The following is a 21,293-nucleotide window of genomic DNA, read 5'->3' on the forward strand; positions in this document are numbered from 1 at the left end:
TGTCTGCTTTTTAATATGCTGTCTAGGTTGGTCAAAATTTTTCTTCCAAGGAGCAAGTGTCTTTTAATTTCATGGCTGCCGTCACCATCTGCAGTGATTTTGAAGCCCAAAAAATATAGTCTGTTACTGTGTCCACTGGCTTCCCCATCTATTTGCCATGAAGTGATGGGACCAGGTGCCGTGATCTTAGTTTTCTGAATGTTGAGCTTTAAGCCAACTTTTTCACTCTCCTCTTTCACTTTCATCAAGAGGCTCTTTAGTTCTTTGCTTTCTGCCATAAAGGGTGGTGTCCATTAGCATAGCTATTATCAAAAAGCCAGCAAACAAGCTAGCAGAAAATAAGTGTTGGTTAAATTGTGAAGAAATTGCAACTGTGTGCATTGTTGATGGGGATGTAAAATGAAAATATTTTCCACATTTACCTTATTGAAAATATTATTGCAATACCTTAAAAAATCAATACAAACTTACCACATGATCCAGCAACTCCATTTCAGGGAATGTACCAACAGAAGTGAAAGCAGAGAATCAAAAATATCTGTACATCCATGTTGATAGTGCATTGTTTACCAAAAGCCAAAAGATAAAAGCAACCCAAGTGTTCATCAACAGGTGCATTTCTAAACAAGATGTGATGTATAAATACAGTAAAATATTATTCAGCCTTAAAAAGGAAACAAAATCTGATATATAGATGGTTAATGATACAGACTTCAGTGCAGAATATGAAAACCTCCTAGAGATAGGTGGTGAAGGTTGCACAGTAATGTTGACATACTTAATCTCAAAGAATTGTACAATTAAGATGGTAAATTTTATGTTATATATGTATATATATATATATCTCACCATAGTTTATAACAGATGCAGTTGCTTATTCTAAGAAAATGAAGTAATATGAAAAGGGGAGTAATGAGAGTAAAGAAAATTCCAACAAAAGCATGTATTAATATGTGTGCATATGTGTATATAATGTGCCACATCCAACAATTTGTATGCATTTTAGGACAGTCCATCTGAGTCATATTCTAATCATATGACATGGTGCATTAGAAGATGGAAATAAGCAAGAAGACAAAACAATAATATTTTAAAATGTGAATCAAGTCAATACAATCTTGATAGATCCATTTCATAGGTTTTGAAAGGTTATCTTGAGCATTCTGAGAAAGGCCTGTCTTTAAGATGCAGTTGACTATCTGTCATTTTGCAACACTGCATGCCCATCTATGAGCCACAACCCCTTTGCCAACTCATAAGGATTGTGTATAGATTTATTTCTAGCCCTCTTGATATAACATGTTTTCTGCTATGCAGGTATTGCCTTTATCCTGGATTGCATAAGCTAAAGTAAAATTAGGTCAGTTCTAACAGGAATAATTTTAGAAGTGATATCTTTGAAACAGTGTTATTCAATGAGATACTCTTAGATGAATGTCAGAAACCTCACTTTTTTCTATCAGTGATGTGCAGTTTGCTGTGGGATTTTATAATTTTCTGAAACTGACGATTTGATTGCTTTGGGGAAATTCACATGCAGATTTTACCTTGAAGAGTCAAAAAGCATTGCTAAATGATGGATCAAGTGTAATGGGATTAAGGATTTTTTTCCATCCTTTTTATATTAATTACCCATCCATAAAGAGAGAAACTAATCACCCTGTCCCTGACTAATGCTCTGTAGGCTTTTGATATCTGTTTGATGAAACTATCACAAAAGATAAAGCTGGAAAAATTATTTTCTACTTTAGATACACATATAACACTAGAGTTGGCAGGGTTTGAGTTTCTGAGGCCAAATGAATATGAAGTGATGAATGCACTCACATAGAGAAGCAAAACTTAACAGCTATCTTTGATGTTAAAAATAAGTGTGATATGTGTGTTTTTAAAACCAAAGGCTGACTGCCCATTAATCAATTTCTGTAGGCATTAATCTGTGGCCACTTGAAGTTTGGCTGAGGAAAGACAAGTATGTATAAGACAGTGTGGGCTCATTCTCTATCTATGGCAGTAGTCTGTCTACCCTGCTTAAATCTAACAAGTCCTAGGAGACAAGAAGTGTGTGACTGTTTAATATAATAGGAATATTTGTTCACTTGTTGTGACTGACTTCTATATATAGATACAGTCATTTCACTTCTTTCAGTTATCCCATGTTCAGAATGATACTCCAAAACCCCTTGGGGAGAAAACTCACTCCTGGTGTTGGGGGAGTTAAGTTCTCCTCTTTGTGAGTGAGAGGCCATTGACTTTCAAACCATTATGTCTTAGTTTGCAATTGAATAGAGATTTTATATTAGACATACAAAAATCCTTAACATTGTTCTGAAAAAAGTCTATAATCCAATATCTAGTTAGCTACAATCTAGGAGTGATAGCAATAAATTATATAACATTAGAAGATATTGCAAATAAACATAGAGAATATTTCTCTCTTTCATACATGCTGATTAAGCATTAAATGTAGCATTTTGACTAATGTACATTTCAATGATTTAAATTAAAGCTATTTGCCTGGAAGACACAACCAAATATAACCTGAAGGATATGTATGTATATATATATATATATATATATATATATATATATATATACACACATATGTTACTTTTATTGAATTTCCATAATTGCTACAAATTATATGAGAGATTTATGAATAAATAGGGAAATTAAACATTTATACATAAAATATTACTTGGGAAAATGTCTTAGAATATGCTTTAAATTATTAACAAATTGTGTACTGATTTCTTTACTACATCTTTTTGGAAACATTTATACCTATTAATCTTCATTATACTATCAACTGAGTCATAGTCTTTTTTAAATAGTAAATTACACAAATGTAAAATTTATGACAATAAAGGATCATTTCCTAATTCAGAGGTTTTGAATAAAATTTGCAGAGAAGTTTCTTTTGCTTATGTTTAAATCCAGATTTTTAAATATAGTACAGGAATTTTTTCAATAAACTGCTGTGGAAATATGATTTTTCAATTCCTAGGGTTATTTTTCAATACTTAAATGGATCCTATTTATATCTGTTTAATATAATATATGTCTATTTATATCTATTACAAAAAACTATAAATATCTGTGAATCTACTTAAGCCTCAGATAACATTTATTTCTGAAAATTCTCTTGTGAATAACAAAAACTGTGATAACTTTTCTTCTACGAAGGGGCTATAGTGCCTATTGCACCAATTAGACTTAAAATGTTCTTGAATAATAAAAATAAAATGTAAATGTATACTTTTGAATATAAAACATTTTACTAATTTTGACACAAATCAGTTAAAGCACACTGCAGTCTTCTACAACTAAAAAATGAAATCAATATAATTTTACTTTTCTTGATAATTCAGTTATTAGTAATGTGTAAATAAACTTAAAATATACAGTGATGCATTGCCTTTTTATAAAAGTGTCTGGATGTCTTCTCCATGTATTGCAAAGGTTATTGATACTTATCTTTGTTCTTTTTTGATTTCTTGTGTTTCTAATTGTCTTCCAATTTGACCCTATAAGCAGCAGTCAATGAGATGATCTATATCAGTATCTTTCCCTTTCTAGATGTTGCTTCTAATCAGTGAGCAGGGAACACACATATTTAAACTCCTACAAATTTAGTAAAATTAAAAGGAAAATGTGTGTAACTACATATCTTCCTATTGAGTGTATAGGATTTAGTACATGTTTGTATAGAATAGTTGCTATCCTGTCTCCCTGAAGGTGTTTTTCTTTTGCTGTTTTTAAAAAATCTTCTTGCATTTATAATTTATAAAATGAGTTGCATTTTTAGCATGAAAGCAAAATCAGTGCAAAAATGTATTTTTTTTCACATAAATGTTGTTCTCTTAGTTTTTTCTAAACATACAGCTTCTAGGTTCATGTTTTAGTATAGTATTTATTTTTTCATAAGAGTGTAGAAAGTATTTAGAAGACATTATCATCTTTTTCAAGTCTAATAAGGTCTTTAGAAGATAGTTTTTGGATATTATCCTTCCATGTGTACTTAGAAATTGACAATAAATGGTTGGTATATGATCAAATATATGAAATTGACATCAAATGGTCAAATACATGTAAAAACAACTTGAAGCACGCAATTAAATTTGACTTACAGTTTGGATATATAATTCTAAGCTAGCCCCATTTTAGTGTTTATGTAGAGATTTTTTTTTAATTTAACAGCATGCTAATATGATCAATTATACAAATTCAGCTTCACTTATTTGAGAGGATTTAGCACTATATTCATATTTATAGTCCCACAAAGATTTATTGAGCACCTATGATGTGGAAAACAATATTGCAAGCACCAAGGCTACAGAAGTGTAAAAAAGACAGTCCTGAGAACACAGAAAATTACATAAGAAAAGATTAATAGCGACAATATATTACAATACATAGTAAAATAATAGTATCTCTTTTATCTTATATTCTATCTAACAGAGCAGATAATCATAATAAATAAGTACAATATACATAGATCAAATAATTTTAAATACCTCATTAACAAAGATGACTTTTGATACCTCAAGAAAGCATAGCATTGGAAAAGATCTTTTCAGGCTAAAACAAAAAGAGGGAGGGAAAATGCCCACTCTACTTTTTCTGATTTGTTCACTTCTAAACACTTAGATTCAATTTTCCCTTTAATTCAAGTGTTTAGTTTTCAAGGTTGCTATTTAAAAGTCAGTTATATAGGATATCTGATGTATTAATACTATTAGAATATACTGATCATCAGTAGAACTTGATGAGAGACTGTATTAGAACCAAAACAGAGAAAGAGAGAAAGGCAACAGATGGAGAGAGAAGGTGAGGAGTAGGGATGAGGGTAGCTAGAGAGAGAAAGAATGAGAGGAGGGAGAAAGAGAGGTTGATTGTAATGGCCATGATCTCTAAAGTCAGAGAGACTCAGGATGGAATATTACAGAAGTCCAATATTGGGCAATGTCTGTAGTAAAATGTTAGAAATAGATAAATTGTTCTCTTTAGCAATAATAGAAAAAGAATAACATTTAAACCTCCAGTATATAGTGCTGTTTGTTTTTCTGATGTGAATTCAGATCTTTATTTATCACTGTATATATCTTGAAATGTAATCCAGAAGAATTTTGTGGCTAAGACAGACAGACACAGATCCTTAGGGGATCTGTGATACTATTATTTTTGGAGTGTATAAGTGATTAGCTCCTAAAGGAAGCATAATGGATAATTTTCATGAATTTAGGTAGAAGAAAAAAACAGTGTCTATGATTCATCTTTGAGAAAGTTGTATGTGAAATAGTACACAGAAACTAAATAAACACATACAAAAAATTTAGTTGAAGTGTTTAAATTAATACAGTTCTAAATACAAAACTGATTGGTAATAAAGGAATAATCTGATGACAATTTTATGAAGGCACAATGGATTATGCATACAAATAAGCAATGCCATATCCACTTAAAAAGTCAGGTTGATTTTTATAAGATGGAAATGCAACTGGAAATTTTATTAAAAATTTCTCCTAGGAGACTTCTTTCAAGCATCATTAGTTCATTCATTCAATTAATCAATAAAAATCTATGGGAAGGCTAGTAAGTGGCCAGTGTTGCCTCTGTGATCTTCTAGAGCTTAATTTCCATTGAGATGAGAAAAAATAATTAAGATAATATTTGCTAGAAAATAGAAGACCTATATGAGAGAGAGTAACTTTGGAGAGGCTAATATACTAAAGAGTTAACTAAATTCTTTTTGAGGAGATAGCATATATGTTGGCATTTGAATGTAAAGGTATAACTCCTTTGAAAATCTTGGGGATTAAATATCTCTATGAATAGGACAATAGTACAAATTTAGCCCATATTAGTTCCTCAATGGGCAAATTTGCATCCAGTTTATTAATATTTTTAAACTCTTATAGAGATATCAAGGACTTTACCAACAGAATTATTTTGTATTGATTCATTTAATAATATTTTATTATATGTACATATATAATATAAATATTTTAATTGGTATCAATTTACCACATAAAAATTCTGTAGGATATTCATGGACAAGATGATGCCAATAAAATGACTGAGAGGAATCAAAACAATATATCTATTCTTTGCATACAAATATGTTAATATCATTACTTATATTAAACAATTTTTCATGTAAATATGTCTCATTATACTTGTCATATATACACTCTCTCTATATATATATCCTATGATATAAAATAGTAATATGAATGCCAAAAGAAGGGAAAATACATAAACACAAATAACATATACGTATAGCCTTAAGTATCTCCTCCTGCTGCTGCTGTTGCTGCTGTAAAGTCGCTTCAGTCGTGTCCGATTCTGTGCTACCCCATAGACGGCAGCCCACCAGGCTCTCCCGTCCCTGGGATTCTCCAGGCAAGAATACTGGAGAGGGTTGCTATTTCCTTCTCCAATGCATGAAACTGAAAAGTGAAAGTGAAGTCGCCCAGTCGTGTCCGTACCAGCGACCCCATGGACTGCAGCCTACCAGGCTCCTGCGTCCATGGGATTTTCCCGGCAAGAGTACTGGAGTGGGTCATCATTGCCTTCTTGGTTCGGTTGGTTCAGTTCAGTCACTCAGTCGTGTCCGACTCTTTGCGACCCCATGAATTGCAGCACGCCAGGCCTCCCTGTCCATCACCAACTCCTGGAGTTCACCCAAACCCACGTCCATCCAGTCAGTGATGTCATCCAGCCATCTCATCTTCTGTCGTCCCCTTTTTCTCCTGTCCCCAATCCTTCCCAGCATTAGAGTCTTTTCCAATGAGACAATTAGCATGAGGTGGCCAAAGTACTGGAGTTTCAGCTTTAGCATCCTTCCAAAGAACACCCAGGACTGATCTCCTTTAGAATGGACTGGTTGAATCTCCTTGCAGTCCATGGAACTCTCAAGAGTCTGCTCCAACACCACAGTTCAAAAGCATCAATTCTTCGGCGCTCAGCTTTCTTCACAGTCCAACTCTCACATCCATACATGACCACTGGAAAAACCATAGCCTTGACTAGACAGACCTTTGTTGGAAAAGTAATATCTCTGCTTTTGAATATGCTATCTAGGTTGGTCATAACTTTCCTTCCAAGGAGTAAGCGTCTTTTAATTTCATGGCTGCAATCACCATCTGCAGTGGTTTTGGAGCCCCCCAAAAATAAAGTCGGACACTGTTTCCACTGTTTCCCCATCTATTTTCCATGAAGTGATGGGACCAGATGCCATGATCTTCATTTTCTGAATGTTGAGCTTTAAGCCAACTTTTTCACTCTCCACTTTCACTTTCATCCAGAGGGTTTTTAGTTCCTCTTCACTTTCTGCCATAAGGGTGGTGTCATCTGCATATCTGATGTTATTGATATTTCTCCTGGTAATGTTGATTCCAGCTTGTGCTTCTTCCAGCCTTCTCCGTATCTCTCCCTAAATACTTATTATTTATTACATGCTTTTACATATGTCTACAATTCTTTGAAACTACTCCCTCCAGGAGAAAGGCATTAGCTAACTGCTTGAGTGAGGAACAGATTTAGTGACTAATTTTTTATGGAGTCTAGAAAAAGTAAAATAATAATGGTATACGAGAAAAACATGGCAGATACTATCTTAACTGAGACATCTAAGTTAACAAGTAATGTCACATTGTTATCTGTAGCCATAATATAATATGATGCAAAGGGAATTTCACTTTCATGATATTTTCTCCTAAAATCAATCACGACATCTAATCATGAAAAAACATAGGCAATCTGGAACTGAGGGATAGTCCACAGAACAGCTAACCATTAGTCTTCAAAAGTGTCAATGACAAGAATTCCCAGATTCGAAGAAACCAAGGAGATATGATGATTAAATGCAACACAGTATATTGACCCCAAGAACATAATGTTTAATTTGATAAAAGTTCCACTATTTTGTTAGGTGTCAAAATTAGGGGAAACTAGGTGAAGGATATGTGGGATCTTCTATAATATCTTTGCACCTCTCTTGTAAATCTCACATTATTTCAAAGTAAAACATTTATAAAGTACCAGTTGTTTTTTAAAATTATATTTATTTTTAATTGGAGGAGAATTGCTTCATAATATTGTGCTGGTTTCTGCATACCTTAACATGAATCAGGCATAGGTACACATATATCCCCTCCCTCTAAAAATACCAATTATTTATGGCTAAGTATTTTAAAGATTGTTATTCTCTCTATAATTTCCTGTTAAATACTTCATTTTTAATCTGGAATGGAGAATTATCTTGCCCAGATAACTTTTACGCATCTATTTAGAAAGCACATTGTTTTATTGTAATTTTAATGACATGTTTTGACTGTATCATTCATTCGCATATAAAAATAATCAGGTGACTCAAATTAAATTATGTAAAGTATATATGAAAAGTGACTCTACAAAGTATGCTATATATAATTGCAATTTACACAGGAAGCACTCTGAATCCTTCTTTCCAGATGATGTAAACAAAAATGATACTCTTAAATTAATACTTAGCTTTTCAGAGACTGCAGCAGTAATGTTGGGGAATGATTAAAGCATTAGAGGCTAAAATCTGTTGTGTGATTATGCATCTGAGATTCATTTATTGAACCACGAACATACTTTTATTATTTTCTTGAAAAATTTGCTTCTACAAAGGAATGTTGCATGTGATTATTAATACAAACAGAGATAAAAATAGAGCATGCTTGTGCAAAATGTTCTGTTGTTCTTGTAATTGTGGTCTTGAAATATTACCCTATGAGAAAACGTGATAGGGTATCTTTTCCAAATTTATTTAAAGACTTCACAGCGAAAAAAAGAACAAGCAATATGTTCCATTTCAATATATTACATATTTAGGTGCTGGAAGAAGCTAGATGCACAGTAGTTTCTATGTCTGACATACTTTCTAACCTGCTGATGTTTAGCCCAATCCCACCAGTGCCTTCAGAAAGCCCTTTCTGCTGAAACAGCTTTTTGAAATAATGGCTATTTTGAACACATTCAGATTTGAAGATAATAGACTAACCTCTCTATAAATCTTACTGTTTCATATAAAATAGAGCTATATAATGGATCACAAAAAAGCAATCTTTGCTTATTAGGTATTAATAACACCTCAAACCCTGAAGTTGATAATGTGAGGCCCAATTTGCAGAAGACAGTTTCAAAATAAGGAATGGAATATTTTGCTTACGATTTTGTAACAGTGATGATATAGTCAGTGAATGATACACTCAAATTAATTTAATAAGCATTAACTTAGTGGGGGGAGAAGGCAATGGCACCCAACTCCCGTACTCTTGCCTGGAAAATCCCATGAACGGAGGAGCCTGGTAGGCTGAAGTCCATGCGGTCGCTAAGAGTTGGACATGACTGAGCAACTTCAGTTTCACTTTTCACTTTCATGCATTGGAGAAGGAAATGGCAACCCACTCCAGAGTTCTTGCCTGGACAATCCCAGGGACGGGTGAGCCTGACCGGCTGCTGTCTATGGGGTCGCACAGAGTCGGACACGACTGAAGTGACTTAACAGCAGCAACTTAGTGGGACTTGAAAAAGTGAAGGCTTTCTTTGAGTAAGCTCCAGGAGATGGTGATGAACAGGGAAGCCTGGCTTGCTGCAGTCCATGGACTTGCAAAGAGTAGGACATGACTGAGCAATTGAACTGAACTGAACATATAAGTTAAAATATTGCATTAACTAGAAAAAAGTTATGAAAATAAAGAATAAACATAGATAGACGTTAAAGTGTTTAAATGGCAGGCCATTAATAAAACAATAATTAGGTGATTATGAAGTTAAGAAGTGAGTGGAGAAAGTAAGAGGAAAAAGAAATCAAGAAATGAGATTGTGAAGGTTGTTTAAGATGTATATATGAGAGGCAAACATATTAAGGACATTGAAAGAGAAAAGAAATGAGAAAGATATTTTTGATCGTGAGACTGTAAGTGGCCTTTGATATAAAAGTTTTAATGTATTTGCAAAGAAATGCAGGTGTAGGCATGTCTTTTGGTAAATGGGATAATGCAGGAAAGGATGGTTGTCCAAAGGCCAACATTCCTTTAAAAACTGATTACCTTTTAGGACTGAGAAATGATCTAATGTTTTATTTCATTGTTTGTTTGTTTTTTTGTTTGTTTTGCTTTTTACAATGAAAATATGCCAACTTGTTTTGTTTTATTTTACTTATTATTTCCAGTTCTTCAAACATTTACTAGATTTCTACTCTGAACAGATTATAGTGTTAGGCACTATTTGTTGCTCAGTTGCTCAGTCGGGTCCAACTCTTTGCATCTTTGAGACCTCATAGTCTCAAACCATGCCAGGCTTCCTTGTCCTTCAGCATCTCCTGGAGCTTTCTCAAACTCGTGTCCATCAAGTCGGTGATGCCATCCAACCATCTCATCCTCTGTCATCACATTCTCCTCCTGCCTTTGATCTTTCCTAGCATCAAGGTCTTTTCCAATGATGTCAGTTGTTCACATCAGGTGGCCAAAGTATTGGAGTTTCAGCTTCATCATCAGTCTTTCCAATGAATATTCAGAATTAATTTCCTTTAGGATTAACTGGTTTGATCTCCTTGCAGTCCAAGGAATGCTCAGAGTCTTCTCCAACACCACAGCTCAAAAGCATCAATTCCTTAGTGTTCAGTCTTCTTTACATTCCAATTCTCACATCCATACATGACTATTGGAAAAACCGTAGGCATTATGGATACATTAAAATGAACAAGATATGCTCCCTTTCCTTAGGAAAATGATATTTGAAAAATGGTATTTGAGACATAATAGCAAAGTATATATTATAAGGATGATCATGCTTTAAAATACATAACATAATTCATTACATGTACTAGGGGGTGGAAGGAGAGACAGAAAACTTGGTTGAAATCAGGTTAGTAAGTGATTTTAATGCCATGCTTAGAAAATTAAGTTTAATGTGCATCATTAATGATTGCAATAAGTGTGCATTTTTATGTTTGTGAGGAATCTAGAAGATTGGATTGGTGAATATCTTAGACCTCAGGGCTTTACCTCTAGGATGATGAGCTCTGTCCAGAACTTTCATCTGCCTAAATAGTTCAGTGAGACCGTTCCAAACTAAGAGAAAACATGTGCCTTTGTGGTATACTTAGGACTACTCTTTGAGAGTCATGGCATGTTCGACTTTGAAAAACCTTACAAAATGCTAAAGCAATAGGCCTCCTATTGGAAAAACATAACCCTGGCTCCAAGACAGATGACAGAAAGGCTATTATTTTTTACATTCCCAAGATAATGTACTGGAGTACTCTTCTGAGTCCCAAGGTGGGAAAAATAAATCCACATGGATTCTCTAAAGATGATGCTCTACTTTTTTTTTTTTTTTTTGTGGCTGGAATAAATCTGGAGACAGTTCCCAGCAGTACTATGACTAATGTTCTTGGAAGGAATCATCTATATATCGATCCAAATAAAGAATATTTATTTTAAGATTGGCATCTAACTACTTGCTCTGCTCTTCAGGAGGAAAAAAAATGTGGTAGTTTTTATTGGAAATAGGAGCATATGTTTCACAAAATATTTAACAGGCTTTTGTATTATCCAAACCTTGATACAAACCAGGAGCAATTAAAATGTAATAAACAAAATATGCTCTTTTTTCATATAATATGCAGTATAAACACTTAACCTACATAGAATTTTTGAAAAATAAATTTGCATTTATTATTTTAACAAGTTTATAAATAAACTTATTTATAGTAATATCCCATGGACGGAGGAGCCTGGTAGGCTGCAGTCCATGGGGTCGCGAAGAGTCGGACACAACTGACCGACTTCCCTTTCACTTTTCACTTTCATGTGTTGGAGGAGGAAATGGCGACCCACTCCAGTGTTCTTGCCTGGAGAATCCCAGGGACGGGGAAGCCTGGTGGTCTCCGTCTATGGGGTTGCAGAGTCGGACACGACTGAAGTGACTTAGCAGCAGCAGCAGCAGCATATGATATACTTAAGACATACAATCTCTACTCTGCATATCCATCTTCCAGGTATAATGTTGTTTTCTCGACAAAATACGAAGGGAGCACATTACTCTTGTTTCTCTATGATGGAACATGAATTTCCGCTACAAGGAGCCTCTGAGGATTTGGTAAGAGTAGTTGAAGAGCTGTGAACTGCACTTAAGCAACTTTAAAATGAAAGTCTTTAATAAATGGGAATCATTTGTTTCTTCAGTTGCTTTTAAGAATTGCAGCCTACGGGGGGAGAAACAAAAGAATGAATGAATGTTTAATAAATATTTGGTGAATTGAATTAAGTAATTGATTATTCTTCAACCACAAAAGGTATTCTGCAGCTTTTAGAAGGAAGGTCCTATGACAATTTAGCTTCATATATGAAAGTTGGCTTAAAGCTCAACATTCAGAAAACAGATCATGGCATGTGGTCCTATCACTTCATGGCAAATAGATGGGGGAACAGTAGAAACAGTGACAAACTTTATTTTGGGGGGCTCCAAAATCACTGCAGATGGTGACTGCAGCCATGAAATTAAAAGATGCTTACTCCTTGGAAGGAAAGTTATGATCAACCTAGATAGCATTTTACTTTATTTTTTTTTTAATTTTAAATATATTTATTTTAATTGGAGGCTAATTACAATATTGTATTGGTTCTGCCACACATCAACATGAATCTGCCCCATGCGTACACGTGTTCCCCATCCTGAACCTCCCTCCCACCTCCCTCCCCCTACCATCCCCCCAGGTCATGCCAGTGTACCAGCCCCAAGGATCCTGTATCAAACCTGGACTGGTGATTCATTTCTTATATGATAGATGATAACAATAACCCTGTATGCTAGACAGCATTTTAAAAGACAGAGACATTACTTTGTCAACAAAGGTCCATCTAGTCAAGGCTATGGTTTTTCCATTGGTCATGTATGGATGTGAGAGTTGGACTATAAAGAAAGCTGAGTGCAGAATTGATGCTTTTGAACTGTGGTGTTGGAGAAGACCCTTGAGAGTCCCTTGTACTACAAGGAGATCCAGCCTGTCCATCCTAAAGGAAATCAGTCCTGGGTGTTCATTGGAAGGACCGATGTTGAAGCTGAAACACCAATATTTTGGCCACCTGATGTGAAGAGCTTACTCATTGGAAAAGACCCTGATGCTGGGAAAGACTGAGGGCAGGAGAAGAAGGGAACAACAGAGGATGAGATGGTTGGATGATATCATTGACTCAATGGACATGAGTTTGGGTGGACTCCTGGAGTTGGTGATGGGCAGGGAGGCCTGGCATGTTGTGGTTCACGGGGTCCCGAAGAGTGAGACACGACTGAGTGACTGAACTGAACTGAACTGATGTAGCATTCAGTAGGCTGCCTGGTAGATAAAAGGTCCTGCCATTGTAAGGTGGCTTGTCTCAGCACGGAATTTGGTATGACACAGGCATGTGAATATGATTGCTGACAATACAGTAGGTTAAAACAATGTATATTTTTAAACCAGAACAAAAAGAGATGACAGTTCCTGACACAAAATAGATCCTTTGATTTGCTGTGAATGTTATCTTCTTCTTTTTTTTTTTCTTTCAAGGTGGGAAATGAGATAGATTTTGCCAAAATTATTAAATCTTGTGCATCTGGGAAAGAGCCTATAATCACCTTCTAGTGCAATAGTCAAATGGTACTACTGGTCACAAACTTGATTTTGGAAAGAAAAACTAGAATACTTTCTAACCTTAAATCCTATGACTAACAAGTAGATAACACAATGACACTAGCAAACTCCTTTTTAAAAAATTCAAATATTTCCCCTTATATTTCCTGATAAGAAATACCTATAGAAACTTTTTTTTTCCTTTTCAGACATGTTTCTATCACTGTAATTATTATAATTCATTTCTTTACATAGTATAATTGTTCTCTACAGAAACACCTAGCTAACACCAAGTCTCTCAGCCACAACGTGATTGAGATTTGGAGCTATATTCCTTATTTTTGGAGAAAGCAATGGCACCCCACTCCAGTACTCTTGCCTGGAGAATCCCATGGAGGGAGGAGCCTGGTAGGCTGCAGTCCATGGGGTCGCTAGGAGTCAGACACGACTGAGCGACTTCACTTTCACTTTTCACTTTCATGCATTGGAGAAGGAAATGGCAACCCACTCCAGTGTTCTTGCCTGGAGAATCCCAGGGACGGGGGAGCCTGGTGGGCTGCCATCTATTGGGTCGCACAGAGTTGGACACGACTGAAGCAACTTAGCAGCAGCAGCATTCCTTATTTTCAGGATACTCTTGTGTATCTTAAGATGTTTAATAGCATCCCTGATCTATATGCAATGGATGTGACAGTACGAGACCCTCCCTAGTCTTGACAATCAAAAACATCCGCAGACATTATCAAATGTAATGTCACTATCCCACAAGGATAGTGACTAGGCTACTGACAGATTATATATGTAGTTCTGTAGTTACATATTATTATAGATATGTATTTCCCTTAGTTGTAACAGGTAATTTCCATAAGAGTATATTGAAGGAAGGTAAGCTTTCTTCATTTTAATATTTTGAAATATTAGACAATTGCTATTGTGTTAGTATTAAGTGAATGATTATTACATGATGTTTCTTTTTATGTTCTTGTAAAATAATGCAAGTTCCTTTCACAAGGAATAGGAAATAAGCTTAAGCCATTGAACTAGTCATTGTACATTATATATATATATATGGAATGTACATTTCACAGTTATAGAAGTTAATTTCCAGAGGACTTAACTAAGTTCACACAACTAGAACCAAAAGTCAGCTCTCTTTATTTATTTATTTATTTTTAGTAAAACAGGTTGCCTTTCTTTGACAATACTGTGAAATTATGTGGTTTAGGGAGTTGTTAAGAAAATACTTTATCATATCTATGTTCGTAGACCTACAACATATTTCAGTTCAGTTCAGTTCAGTTCAGTCACTCAGTTGTGTCTGACTCTTTGCGACCCCATGAACTGCAGCACACTAGGCTTCCCTGTCCATCACCAGCTCCTGGAGCTTACTCAAACTCATGTCCATTGAGTCAGTGATGCCATCCAACCATCTCATTCTCTGTCGTCCCCTTCTCCTCCCTCCTTCCATTTTTCCATCATCAGTTCTTCGCATCAGGTGGCCATAGTTTCAGCTTCAGCATCAGTCTTTCCACTGAATATTTAGGACTGATTTCCTCTAGCATTGACAGGTTGGATCTTCTTACAGTCCAAGGGACTCTCAAGAGTCTTCTTCAACACAGTTCAAAAGCATCAATTCTTTGGCACTCAGCTTTCTTTTATAGTCCAACTCTCACATCCACACATGACCATTGGAAAAACCATAGCCTTGACTAGACAGACCTTTGTTGACAAAGTAATGTCTCTGCCTTTTAATATGCTATTTAGGTTGGTCATAACCTTTCTTCCAAGGAGCAAATGTCTTTTAATTTCATGGCTGCAGTCACCATCTACAGTGATTTTGAAACCCCCCAAAATAAAGTCTGTCACTGTTTCCATTGTTTCCTCATCTATTTGGCATAAAGTGATGGGACCAGATCCCATGATCTTAGTTTTCTAAACGTTGATTTTTAAGCCAATTTTTTCTGTCTCCTCTTTCACTTTCACCAAGAAGCTCTTTAGTTCTTCACTTTCTGCCACAAGCGTGATGTCATCTGCATATCTGAGGTTATTGATATTTCTCCTGGCAATCTTGATTCCAGCTTGTGTTTCATCCAGCCTGGCATTCCTCATGATTTACTCTGCATGTAAATTAAATAGCAGGGTGACAGTATACAGCCTTGACGTACTCCTTTCCCAATTTGGAACCAGTCTGTTACAACATAATATTTAAACTGCTATGATTTTTAAAATTTCCAAATGGATTCAGACATGCTATTCAGTGAAATTTTAAAACGATTAATACTAATGATTTTTCCAAACAGTTTTTCTATTCCATGGGAATCTGTCCAATAATATAACTCAAGTGCAAAAAGAAATGTTCCTTCATAATTTTTAGAAAACTTTTTTATGTTAAACTATATTAAATTTGTTTTTTGAAGGAAAGCATTGGTTTATAGTATTAATTTGTAATTTTTTCTTTGTCATTTAATAAATGCTCAACATGCTGATTCATGAACCTTCCTTTACCTGAAAGAGCCAAAGTAAATTGCAATTGGAAGTTCTGTAAAGAAGTCTATAGTATATTCTTTCAGGAGTAATATGAAAAACTGAAGTGTAATTGATGTTCATTAGAAACCAATGTGGATTTTTACAAGTACATAACTAGAAATTTTGTCTTAAAAAAAAGGTAGCTTAAAATGATTTTTGTGGATTTTTTTCCTTTTTAAAACATGAAGACCTACTTTCATCAAATCTCTGCAGTCCCTGAAACCGTTTTGGGACATTTTTGTATAGGCATATGATGTTATTATCATCTTTAACGGTAACAGGCACACTTTTAGTTTCACATTTCAACATATTTGAATTGGTGAAGCATATTAAAATCCCTTTTATATCAGAGTTTAATTGGCACTATTTTTCCCTTATAAGTACATAAAATGATGATGCAGATTACAATTGATATTTATATTCAATTGCACAAAAATTTAATGAGAAATATCAAAACATGTCAATGTTTTAAAATTTTGATCCAAGAAATGTTCATTTATATGTTAAGTAATTTAAATAATAGCATTAATTGCTAATGTAATTTCCATTGCTTATGATTAAATGGTTTAAAAAGCCTGTGAAAGACATGTACTTATAAAATGTTTTCAGTATAGCTTTTTCTGCTGTCATATTTTGACAAGTTATTTGGTTTTTGTTTTATTGCTTTGTGTATATACACAGCATTTGAAATATATCTGATAAATCCTTTCAAATGTACATATTTATATGATCACAGAACTGCTATTTATCCATCACATAAGTTTATTGGTTGTAAGAATAGGCTTTTAGACTAACATAGATACTCAAAATGTACTTGATTAAAAAATCAGAATAATAAGTTTACAGTTATAATTATTTCTATAGTTGCTTAGAATGTTTTCTGCCTATTTTTTTTATTAGGTAGATACAGGAACCTCATATGTTGATTTGTAGTTTCCACAGATAGACATCTCTTTTTCAGAATTATGAAATTCTATGAGTGTATTTATTTTTCTTCTATTTGTATGCTCATAAAAATATCCTGTATGTGTCAATCATTATAACCAAGTTAAACAGGAATACTACCAGAGGATTACATTTGGCTATCTGTCTTTTTCTAAGCATGAAAAGCCCTGATATTATATCTTTTAAGCAAACATTTTAAAAATGAAAAGTAAATAGACAAGGGTTTTTGAAGTTTCATCTGTTGATGCAGAAAGTAAGCTATTAATATTATATATATTCAACTAATCACAATTTATGGAATTAACTGTAAGTGAAACCATGTAGAATGACATTTAATGCTTTTGGTTTCTTGTGATTTGACAGGTAGCTGTTTTCTCTGACAGAGGATTTGGTATCAACTTTCCATTCTTCACGTTTAAGTTTCAAGTTTTTGTGTTTGCTTTTTTTAAAGTGACAAGTGGAAGGAGTCTGAACTTTGAATAAATAATTTTTCATACCCACTGTGTGTTAGTCTTTCAGTTGTGTCTGACTCTTTGAGACCCCATGGACTGTAGCCTACCAGGCTCCTCTGTCCATGGGATTCTCCAGAATACTAGAATACTAGAGTGGGTTGCCATTCTCTTTTAAAGGGGATTTTCCTGACACAGGGACCAAATCTGGGTCTCCTGAATTGCAGGCAGATTCTTTACCTTCTGAGTCACCAGATAAGACCTAAAGTGAACCAGGGGTTTGACACAATTATTTACGTAATTAAAGTTCAAATCAGTAGCTCATTTTGATAGAAAATCATATTGTGCTCATCAAGAGAAGACATTAAATAAATTGATATGCATTTATATTCATCCAGAAGTTTAGCATTTTAACAGAAAATGCATGGATGTGTGTAGGAACAGATGATTTTGGATAAGAAGAGTAACTGATGGTCCATTTGGAACAACATAAAATTAATATCTCATAATTTCTCGAAGTCAGAAATGTAGGCAAACCTTAGCTGGGACCTCTGTTTCAGAGGCTCTCCCAAAGCTGCAATCAAAGTGTAGATGAGGTAACAGCTGATTTAAAGTTCATCTGATTTCCTCCTCCAAGCTCACTCACATGGGCTGTTGGCACATTTCAGGTATTCAGTGACTGGTTGCCCAGATGTATCAATTTTCCACTGAGCAGCTCAAACATGGCAGCTGGTTTCCCTCAGCACATGTAAGAGGGAGCCAGAGAGGGGGCAGCAAGGCAAAAGCCAGAGTCTTTTGTAATCTAATCTCAGGAGTGACATCCTACTACTTTTACCATATTGTATTCTTCAGAACGGAGAAGGCAATGGCAACCTCCTCCAGTATTCTTGCCTGAAAAATCCCATGGACACAGGAGTCTGGTAGGCTACAGTCCATGTGGTCGTGAAGAGTTGGAGATGACTGAGAGACTTCACTTTCACTTTTCACTTTCATGCGTTGGAGAAGGAAATGGCAACCCACTCCAATGTTCTTGCCTGGAGAATCCCAGGGACGGGGAAGCCTGGTGGGCTACCATCTATGGGGTCGCACAGAGTCAGACATGACTGAAGTGATTTAGCAGCGGCAGCATTCTTCAGAAATGATTTCTTATGTCTACACTTAAAAAGAGGGAATTGCAACAAGGTATGGATATTCAGCTATCTTCCCTGGTGGCTGAGACAATAAAGAATCTGCCTGCAAATACAGGAGACCCAAGTTCAATCCCTGGGTTGGGAAGATCACCTGGAGAAGGAAATGGCAACCCACTCCAAGATTCTTGCTTGGAGAACCCTGTGAATAAAGGAGACTGTCAGGCTACAGTCCATGGGCTTGAAAAGAGGCAACATAACTGAGCGACTAATACTTTCACTTTCACTATCATGAATATTCAGAGGCAAGGAGCACTGGGGGTCATTTTAGAGGTTGCCTACCACAGCACCACCAGCTCTCAGTATGCCTGTCCTCTTCTAAGCTAAAGCCTTTCTTCTCCTTTCCTTTTGGAGTTATGTCCTTTTCCCCCATCAACAAAGACATTACATTTTTTTCCTTCACCACATACATGTTCCATATTCTGTAAAGCTTGATAACCGCATCTCCTCAGTCATCTTAAATGTGAGATTTAGTTGTTGTTCAGACGCTCGGTCATGTCTGACTCTTTGCAGTCGTATCCATGGACTGCAGCATTCCAGGTTTCCCCTTCCTTCACTATCACCTGGAGCTTGCTCAAACTTATGTTCATTGAGTCGGTGATGCCACCCAACCAGCTCATCCTTTGTTGTCTCTTTCTCCTGCTTTCTTTCTTTCCTAGCCACAGGGGATTTTCCAGTGAGACTTGGTAGAGACATTCATTTGTTAAATTGGATATTCTTTGTATTATGCAGTGGTGTGTTCTGAATGACATGGCTATATTGCTGTTGGACTTAATATGAATTAAAAAAAATTAATTAGTGAGAGTTGCCCATGACATTATGTTATTCCCAAAATGTGCAGAATCAATGCCTGCAGAAATTTTAAAAATATTTTGAGATAATTTTGAGCAGGGTATCTTTAGAGATGGCAGAGAACAAGAAGTGGTAGGAGAGTTTTGAGCAAATTAACCTTCATCAAATCTGAATCACTGATGTAACAAGGGAACACCCTCCTATGTGTTGCTATCCTCAACTTGTAGAATGCAGTGATTACTTCTCATGAACTTCCATAAGTTTTAATTTCCCTTGATGAACTAGGATTTATTGTTCTCATAAAGTTTTCTTAATAAATGCAATGAGGTTGGTAACTGCACCAATTAATTAGTCAAGTACATATAAAACCCCTAGTGTTCATTTAATTTGATCTTTAAAAATAGAGTCAAAATACAGATCTATAAAGACCTAAATTGTGTAGCAACTATTTTTTTTTATTTCAAATTTTATTTTTAGGAAAGTGAAATATATAGGAGTGGAAGCTATTAATTATCTTTGAAAATAAATAGTTTTGTAAAGTTACATCCTTCTAGAGTTGCCCCCTGTTTATTTGTGCATAGTCTAATCAAAGGTCTGTCTCCTCACTTTTTTTTATTTATGTACTTTTAGATAGATTGCACCTTGTTTTTGAGTCATCAACAATTGTCAACTTACTTTTACAGTAAATACACATTGTTTGTAATAATCTTATACTATAACCTTATAAAATATAATCTTATAACCTCAAACTATAGCCAACTTTTATTTTGTATTGACTGTGTGACAGTAACTTTTTTTTAGTGTTTTGATAATATTAACATATTTAATCTTCAGTACAATGTTTTAACAAAAATACTGTTGTAATCCCTACTTTTCAGATAAGCAAACTGAGACACAAATACTTTAAGTAATTTGCCCACAGCTTGGACTGAACCTATAAAGGTTTGTGCTTGTAAATAGATTGTGGTTTAATTGCAAAACCAGAGTGGTCTATGTAAATCAGTGGCTTTAAATAAAAATACTATAAAAGCAGAGGCTTTACTCACAGTCCACTATATATCCAAATAGTTAGTGAATGAGTGAATAAATGAATGTATAAATGTGTTATGTGACTAGTTGGGGTTTTAATAAGCATCACTGAATTCAGAAAACCTAAATGATGATCTAGTATTTACAAAAAACAGTCATCAGAGATAGTTTTTTGTTAATTTGCTGAAGTGTTTGTTTTGAATTAGTGTAAAACTTGATTCTGGAAAGCTTCCACATGCGGGGTCATCAAACTCATCTTATAGAAGAGCTGCTTCTGAACAAATAATAAAATGAGGCAGCTATTTTTCATTACCCACACAAAGCTCCGTCTAACTTTGTTGTCACATTGGCCCATAAACTCAATTTGTTCAGATAAAATGGAATTTTACTGGTAAAATGATATACTTATTGACAACTTATATCATCATTCATAATGAAAACACATCACATTGTCAAGAAATAAAGGCAGAAATAAGAGGCCTGTCAAATCAACTTTAGGGTGTACTAAATGGTACAATTATGATACACAAAATTGGATTTTCAAGATCTGAAGTATTCTTTACTGGGAAATTCTAATTGCTTTTTCTTCAACTTTTAAACAAAAGTCTTTTAGAATTCAATTATTTGGGTAAAAGCAGCACTTATACTTCTGTTTTGCTCAGTAGTGGATTTCCAAGTGTCATGTTGACATTAAAATAAAGCCATTTGTCAAAC

General features: G+C 34.8%; 1 protein-coding gene across 3 annotated transcripts in view; it reads left to right on the forward strand.

Moving 5' to 3' along the window:
• Positions 1-21,293, forward strand: part of CADM2 (cell adhesion molecule 2) — a 1,299,579-nt gene that overhangs the window by 248,616 nt on the left and 1,029,670 nt on the right. The gene's annotated exons all lie outside the window — the stretch shown is intronic.

Source organism: Ovis canadensis, chromosome 1, assembly GCF_042477335.2.
Source record: "Ovis canadensis isolate MfBH-ARS-UI-01 breed Bighorn chromosome 1, ARS-UI_OviCan_v2, whole genome shotgun sequence".
NCBI classification, from domain to species: Eukaryota; Metazoa; Chordata; class Mammalia; order Artiodactyla; family Bovidae; genus Ovis; species Ovis canadensis.